This window comes from Macrobrachium rosenbergii, chromosome 43 (assembly GCF_040412425.1).
Source record: "Macrobrachium rosenbergii isolate ZJJX-2024 chromosome 43, ASM4041242v1, whole genome shotgun sequence".
NCBI lineage: Eukaryota > Metazoa > Arthropoda > Malacostraca > Decapoda > Palaemonidae > Macrobrachium > Macrobrachium rosenbergii.
In genome coordinates this window covers 4,327,069-4,336,471 of record NC_089783.1, presented here as the reverse complement: position 1 = coordinate 4,336,471, position 9,403 = coordinate 4,327,069, and the positions used below count along the sequence as shown (strand labels likewise).

General features: G+C 37.0%; 1 non-coding gene across 1 annotated transcript; it reads left to right on the top strand.

Annotated features, from left to right (window-relative positions):
• Window positions 1–8,196: 8,196 nt before the first annotated feature.
• Window positions 8,197–8,268, top strand: TRNAT-UGU (transfer RNA threonine (anticodon UGU)). Its single transcript has one exon. It is a non-coding gene; the product is annotated as a tRNA-Thr (tRNA).
• Window positions 8,269–9,403: the final 1,135 nt, after the last annotated feature.

Here is a 9,403-nt window from a genome sequence, read left to right as displayed (position 1 = left end):
ATCTATCCCATGTCACTACTGAGTCTCCCAAAAACACTCGAAAAAGGTCTAATAACAAAAAGGTTTCATGTTACTGAACCAAACAAAACTACTAATGCAAAAGTCAAACACTCACAATGTGAACTAATTCCAAGTTTGTATCTCAGAATAATCACAGTCAACTCACTATTAAGCACAATAACTCTACGGAACTCACCATCCAAACAAAAAAAAATTCTATCCAAACACTAAAAGGTATCATATCTCGTAAAGACATGAAAGTTCTACTCCGGTTAGCAAATATTTCGCAACACCTGACTAACTCTCAACAAAATAGCAATTGACGTAATGGCAATCGCTCCCATGATCTTAACAACTACAAGCTCCAATACATTTTAAAAAAAAGAAACTGAAAAAATCCAAATACTCAAATACGATCTCCCAACCCGAAAAAAGATCAGACTTGTTCGGTCCGATATACTAAATACCTCCCCAAAAAAAAAAAAATCCTAAACAACACACATATTGCGTCAGATGATAAAACACATCATAACACAACACACTAACACACTAACACACGGGTCAAATCTCGTATGAAATTAGCCCATGTCTCAATTCTAAAATCATTCGAAAACAAATGATTAAGAACTTCAACATCCAAAATGAACAAGAGACAAAAAAAAAAAAAAAAAAATATATATACAAACAAATGTTCCATCTATCCCGTTCATTAACTATATACAAACGTTCCATTACATCCCAACTTTCTTTAACTTCGAAATATGGGTCAATTTCGTCACTCCAGTGTTTACATCTTTAACTACAAATCTATTCCCTCTTTTGATCTCTACAATCTCAAAAGGTCCGTGGAACTTCGGACTTAATTTATAATTCAGATCATTCCGAACATTCACTTTAACAAACACTCTATCACCCATCGAAAAAGCTACTCCCCTCGATTTCGCGTTACTTTTCTCTACCATTGCACGCGAACTAAGTTCAAGTTCTTTACTGATACGTGCAAATCTTTCTCTCGCTGTATTTATCAATGAAGTGACCGTAACATCACCCTGAACACACTCTGGTAACAAATCAAAGGTCCTTTCAACTTGTATCCATACAAAGCTTCTGCTGGAGATATCTTAATTGTGTCATTCATCATAGTATTGATACTATATCGCACTTCATCCAAAGATCTGTCCCAATGTGTATCGGAACCTCCCACCGTCATGCGCAAAGCTTCGATTACTTTTCGATTCGCCCTCTCACACAACCCATTCGCTTCAGGTCTATATGGGATTATAGATACTTTCTTTATCCCCAACAAATTAGCAAGACCGTCTAAAGTCTTATTAATAAACTCCCTACCATTGTCTGTGATCAGACATTCAGGAACACCATATCGACAAATTATCCCCTTAAAGAACGCTATAGCAACTTCCTCAGCTGATTTGTACTTCAGTGGGAAAATCTCGACAAAGCGAGTCAACTCATCAACAACTACTAATAAATGTCTATAACCATAAGCGGACTCTGAGAAGTTACCCAGAATATCCATATGCACTCTCTGAAACGGCCTATGTGGTATGGGATATGAACCCAAACGACACGACACTGTCGTCGCTGGCTTATTCGCATTGCAAACAGCGCACTTCTTCACAAAGGCTTCTACTGCGGAAAACATATTTTCCAAAGAACTTTGACCTGACGTTTTCATACGTCTTGTCTACACCCAAATGAGGAGAACCAAATTTACAATGTACAATGTCTAGAACTTGTGGTACTAGACTCTCTGGCACGATGATTTGTGTAATCTCACCCATGCTTCTGAGTACTTCGCAAGTTATACTTAACTTTTCTCACCAATAAATTATTCTCCAACTCTAGACCAGAAAAAGGCAACTTATACCCTTTCTTCGGTGAAACTCCCCTAAGAAATGCCTTAGCATCTGACAACAATTTATCTTCATCTTGCTTTTGTTCCAGCAAGCCTATGTCCCAAGTGACATTTTCACCCGTAATATAACACACAGCGTTACTCTCACTATCACGAACAACAATCTCTCCCGAGACTGCCGACTCACTATTTCTCCCCGAAGTATGCACTGTAGAAACGTGTATGTCCTCTACATGCGATCTCTCAGAACTACTAGTATCAGAGACATTAGACACCAAATATTTACTCTCTTCTCCCACACAGGATTCGGTGTGTATTTCCTCATCCTCGACTGAAAATATCTGCTCAATGCATCTGCAACTACATTATGCTTACCTTCAATGTATTTGAGGTTTGCATCAAAATCTCTCAATGTTAGGAACCAACGTGCTCTCTTGGGCGACAAATTTGGCTTATTAAAAGCTCTAACAACGGTTGATGATCTGTAAAAATCTCAACTTTATTTCCCAACAACAACATCTTAAAATGAACAAGGCTAGAGACGACTGCGAAAGCCTCCTTGTCCACAACTGACATCAGCCTTTCGTTACTACCACGCGTTTTGAACTTTCTGCTATAAAAAGCAATTGGGTGTAATTTCCCCTCAAATTTCTGCATCAAACACGCACCTATACCTTCTGACTCGCGTCAGTCACTAAGGTGAACGGTTGACTAAAATCTGGAAACTTCAAAACTGGTGGGTTCACCAAAGCGTTCTTAAGCTTCTCAAAAGCTAATTGTTGACTATCACCCCAAACAAACTTAACGTCTTCTTGTAACAAATCTGTCAATGGAGACGCTATTGTAGAAAAATTCCGCACAAAACGGCGAAAGAAACCCGACATACCTAGGAACGAACGAATCTGTTTCCTGGTTTTGGGAACTGGAAAATTCACAATGGCTTTAACTTTCTCATCATTCACTCTAACTCCTCTTTAGAGATAACATGTCCTAAATAGACAATTTTTCTCTTCAGAAACTCACATTTGGCCAATTTGACCTTTAATCCAGCGAACCGTAATCGCTTGAGGACTTCTTTTAACACCTTTAGATGTTCTTCAATTGTATCTGTGCATATGAGAATGTCATCCATGTACACAAACACCGACTTTCCTAACAAGCCATGAAGTACTGTGTTAACCAGTCTAGTAAATGTTATTGGGGACCCTTGTAATCCAAAAGGCATCCTATTAAACTCGTAATGTCCCTTTGGTACCGAAAATGCTGTATATTTACGGCTACTCTCACAAAGGGGAACCTGTAAAACCCTTGCATAAGATCTATAGATGAATATATATTCTTGCCACCGATCTCAACAAACAAATCAGGCAAACAAGCTACAGGATATCTATCTGGGCATGTTTTTCATTCAATTTACGAAAATCTACACAAAACTCTGATACTACCGTCTTTCTTAGGAACTGCTAATAAAGGAAAATTAAAGGGGAGAAGCTTGGACGGTCTAATAATGCCTTCCGACTCCCCATCTCTGAACTTCTTTTTCTACTTCTTCTCTGATCTTAAAAGGAATTCGATATGCTGGAATATATATGGGATTTGTACCCTTTTCTAGGCGGATTGAATGTTCTAAAACATCTGTAACTCCTAATTTATCTCCCTTCAAAGCAATGATATCTAAATATTCTTTCAACACTTTCTCTACTTTATCTGAATACTCAGGATAATCAACTTTAGCCAAATGTTCATGTGAAGAACTTGACTTCGGAACTGTTGCTCCTCGTTGGGAAACATATTCCTGTCTCCACAAAAACTCACTAATTTATGTTCTTCCTTAAACTCTTCAAAATCAATTACATAAGTACCCTTGTGATATTTTTTCACTGAGTCTTGATAGCTAACTAATTCTACTGAAGTCACGCCTGCGACTGAAACTTCATTTACTGACACCGTACTCACAACGTCTTTGAATTTCTCGGTTCCCTCAACAACGCACACTTGAGAAGGAAACTTTTTCTCTTTCATCGACACTTTAACTAATGTAGGAACTCGCGGTTGCAATTCAATATCTTCCAACAAAAATCCTTTGAAAGATTTTTGCGGAATATCTTCACTCTCTAATGACTGTGTTACACATGTCTCAGACTGTGTCTTAGGTTTCTCACAAGTTTTTTTCCTGTGTATATATGGAACAAAACAACCTGACTCACCTATTGTAATCCCCTGAACTCCCGTAAGAATGTTGATGTTATGTCGCATGCAAGAAGGGTGTCCTAGCAAAACCATTTCACCTAAGGCTAATCCTTCTATGACCAAAAATGATTCTACTATTGTCTTTCCGCCGATACAAAGCGTAAGAAATGACGAACCTAAAATATTCAGTTTCCTCGCTTGTACATCACACACTGTCTCACTAGAAGGGACTAATTTGCACTCTGGAAACTTCAGTGAAAAAGGTCAGCATTTACTAAGTTAACTGAGCTACCAGAATCAATGAAAATAGAAATTTCATTGCCATTAGAAAATCCACGTACAATCGGCCTAGGTTCTAGTGACTCTAAGACCTGATTGCTCATTATCCTGTGTCCGTTTTCGAACTTATCTTGTGAAAATTCTGATGTTCGTTTGTGTATCTAGAACTTGCATCATGTGGAATTCTCCTGTCATATCTAGAAAAACCTCCCATGTTTTCCCTGAATAATCTCTATTCTTTGTGGCTGGGCAAAATCTCCATCCATGATCTGAAGATTTGCAAACTGAACAATATCTCACTCTGCAATTTGATTTACTATGTCCTATTTTATCACAATTAAAACAACGAATTGTTGTGACTGATCTCTCTGAATTTTCTCAATTCTACCCGTGCACATGTCTTCGCTGTTGCATCATTTCCTAGATTTGAGGAGTTATCATTATTCTGTGGTTTTGAAACTGTAGCTGAAATCTTTGCACCTCCCTGTACAAAACTACTGTCCAGTGTTGGGCATTTTGATAGATTTTTGTTAACCTGTGCAAACAAAAGGATTCATCTCTGTATCCTGATCTCAATTCTCTTATCAAAACTATCTACAATTATATCTGGGACTGACGTTAAAAGGCAAGCAAAGTGTAACAATTTTTCAAAATTATCTAAAGAAATATTATTTCCCATTTACCCATGGAGAACCTTTATAGATTTCTTTATCTCACCTACTGCATCAAATAAAGCACTGTATGTGACTAGTGAATCATTACCCTTCTTTAGTTCTAGAAACTCACGCAAGTTCGAACAATGCACTCACGTTGAACTCCGCCATACGACCTGCGTAAGAAATTTCTGCAGTTCATTCCAAGTTTTACACCTTCTGAACCCGAAACCTCGTGCTCGTTTCCAATATCTCCTTTATCTAAATCTAGAAATGATTTAGCCTCTCTCTTAAAGCATCCGCGCCATTCGTAATCTTCTTGGAATTCAGATAATTGTTCACTGACTCAATGAATGTTTCTACATTCTGTGTTAATTTCCCATCAACTAGTCCCTTTAAAATTTGTAATGCCTGCACAAATTTGTTAACTTTATGGGTCACAATTGATTGGGATGGCTTGCTGCAGTCTTCCATTTTGTGAGTAATTCGGCGACCTGATCGTAACAACATAAAAACAAAAAAAAAAAAAAAGAGAAAGAAAACGGGAGAACAACAAAAAAAGCGTTCCTAAAAGAAAACTGAAAATGGGGTTACTCAACACTCGGTCTGCCAACAGAAAACGGAGCTCTTGCAACCTGTGACGTCACCATCTCGAAGACGAAGCAAAAAAACACAAGCGTGATTTTGTTGAATCATCACTTTGCGTAATTAACTCACAATCGCCACTATTCACACTTATTTGGGCATTTTGTTAACCCCAAAATTGCTCTAGAGATCACCCAGATCTATTTCACAACTCCCCACTCCCAATACTCGAATAGAAACGGAAAAAAAAGGAAAGGTTCCCGTATTAAACACGTAATCACCACTTATGACACTCAGCTCTTTCAAAACTGGTGATCATTCATTGCTCTCACGCTCAATCGCCTGTGCCTTGGGCATCAACGTTACCAATTAGTCTATTTTAAAAAAATCTCCCTCTTTGCCATCATTAAAAATTAAAATCACGCTGCCATTTATTTCCACATTACACACTGACAGTATTTCTACCTAACCTTATACGCTGCACCAAATCTTCTGTTACAACTGTTTGAAACAGACAGAATGTTCTGAAGGTAAGAACACCACGTGCTGAACCGATTTTCTATCTTCAAGAGGCGGTGGGGTTCGCAACACTGTTTCCTCTCTCATCTCTCTTTCAACCTCGAGTCTTTCTCTTTCTCTCTCTTTCTCACGCCCTCTCTTCTCTCTCTCTCTAACGTCACAAAAGATCTCTTTGTTCTCAGTTCACCCACCGGATTTCTCTCACTCATTCTCACATCAAAGAAATTAAATGGGTCATTTAAAGAAACTCAATCTTTTCTACAAAAATAGGTTTATTATTCAAATAACCCAACAAGAAATGAATAAAACAAAGCAAAAGATTAAAATGCATAATAAATGAAATTATCAGTTAAGAATAACATCTAAACTCAAACTTTAGTCTCAAACACTTCTGATTAAAAAGTCTCTCAAAAATTCTAATATTCCATTATAAACTTTCCAAAGTCTGGTCTCAAGTCTCCACATAAAATACTCAATAGCAAAAGTTTCGACTGTCTTTCTCTAGATCACCACAACATGATAACATCATGTGCCCACTGTCCACCACAATCTGTCCACAGACATCTGTCGGAAAAATGAAAACATGATAAAACTCCCAAAAATATATAAATGCAAAAACACAATAATGAAAAGTCTAAAATGCATGAGTAAATAGCATACTGGTAAAATAACAAAACAATAATATAAAGAATATTGAATATTCAAAATATTAAATCCACCACACCAGTTCAAAAGTTCTTGAAATGATTAAAAAATCATGGTAAAAATCTGAAAATGTTCAATTTCCTCCCAATTAAAAACAGAAAAACAAAGACTCTGGACTGTACCTTATTCTGCTGATTCTAAAAGCCTGGATCCTCTCCAAAGATAATGTCTTCACGACATCTAGGTCTGCTAATGAACGACCGAACTAATTTTTCACGTTAACACAAACGAGATTCAAACTCACTTTTGGGCAGATTTTGGCACAATCTAGATCAACATAACTTCGAATATACATAACACTTCGGAAGATCACCTGTTCATATTGCTGGCAATTAACTGCTGAGAATCAAACTATTTGCTGAATACAAAGATTTTACAAATGAGTCTCTCGTCAGTTACCATCTGACTCAAAAATTCTTTCATCACATCTTAAAGCATTGAAGCTATGAAATGCATATATATATCCTTTTAAAATTATAGCAGCCATATATTTATGAAAATATATATATATATATATATATATATATATATATATATATATATATATATATATATATATATATATATATATATATATATATATATATATATATATATATATATATATATATATATATATATATATATATATATATATATATATATATATATATATATATATATATAGGATATATATAGATGATATATATATGAGATGTAGGTTTGTGAGGGCATTTTAATTGAAATAATTATTCTAATAACACATACACTCTACTGTAAACTCGTGAAATAAGGGATTACTACAATATTCACATTTAAAAATTCTGTTAGTGATTCTGAATCTCCTCAGCCTTCTTACAGTGCTAAATCACTGAAACTGTCGTGATCAAAGGAATTTTGAAAATCGATCCTCAGTCGATAAATTCACAATATCAATTTCGGTCATGTGCCAGGACATTATTTTCAGAATATGAACGTAGGACCTAATTGCCATCATTTTCCATCATTCACCTACATCATGGAACGTTATTTTCAAGGGAACTAACTGAAATAAATTATATTATGGGTAGAACTCTCAAGCTACCTACTGGACTGGATTGCAATACAATTGCTTCAGCATCGACACTGTTGCAACCTCAATTAACTTAGGGTTACAGTAAACAAAAGCGCCAAGAAAATTTAATAGGTTGTTAGGGCAACGAATTTTGTCGCCCTAACAACCTCTCTATTAAATTTTCATGGCCCATATTCTCTTTTCAGGGAGATGGTAATTGTTATCTCAGCCGCATCGATTATGACTAAAATTAGGTCGGACTCTCTAGGAAGAGCAGCGTAGATGAGGTTAATAAGTTCCTTTCACCGAGATACACCAGCATTGTAGCCGTCTCTCACATTTTAGGTTAAACAGTGGCCTCCTTAGCTCAGGGGCAGAGCACTGTTCTTGTAAACCAGGGGTCGAGAGTTCGATTCTCTCAGGGGGCAGGAATATTAATATTATAAAGACACCTTTCCACAAATATCATTGACAAATGATTATTGCTAGAGCTTCAGAGCAGAGCGGACCTGTCTTGAGCTGCTCTCGCTTTCTGGTGTTTTGACAGTCCTTTGGCTAGAATATAAAGATGAGTGGAAGAGACATCTTGAATATTTTTGCCCCTTTGGGCAAAATTAAAAGAATGGATTCGATTGGATTACATTTTTCTGTGCACCTGACGTATGACCTCGCCTGTGAAGTAATTTTTGTCCATCTAGGGTTAAAAGAAGAAGACATTTCCGGCTTGCAGCTAATGCTCAACAATAGAGTGATTATAAAATTCGCTGATCATATGCGGTTTGAATGGTAGTGCAGGAATATGAGGACAAATCTATTGATATAGGTGAAGGTAAGGCTGTAAGAGTTATTAATCTGAGTACTGTAGTGTTTACCCATATGTTTCGGTAAGATATGCACCGTTTGATATGGATGATGATTTAATTTTGGTCATCGGTGTCTTAAGTCGGTACGGGAAGGTGCACCTTTACGACACAACAGGTTTTTCCACGGAAGAGTTAGGGGATTGTTGAACGGTATCCGAACGGCAAGGATGGAGGTGAGAGAGAGCATTCCTTCGTCGGTTAACATATGTGGACACAGTAAATTTTATTTATAAAGTCCAACCTAAAACTTGCTATAATTGCGGAGGAACGACACATCTAGCTGTTAATTGCACTGTGGAAAGCGAATCTAGGTTAAATGATTTTAACATGGCAGATTTCCCGAATCTTCCTAAAATTAATGACGGTCCAGATGCATCAGAAATGTCGGATGTAGGTGGAGATGAGACTGATGTTACGTCAAAAGCATTGAATGGTTGTATCGATGAAGAACCGACGAAAGATCAGGAACTCACAATTGAGAAACAGTATAACTGAAGATAGTCAACGGGAGTTCAATGTATTCACAGTCGAATCAAGCCCAAATACTGGTGTTCAGGAAATTGGTGGTAATGAGGCAAGAGGTGGTAATAGCGATGTTGGTACTTTTAATACTAAAGAAGGATAATACGTGCCCTAGTCTCCCCGTGCCCTCTGAGCATTCAATTTCGGGGAGGTTATTGTTGTAGTGTGCAGGGGTCAC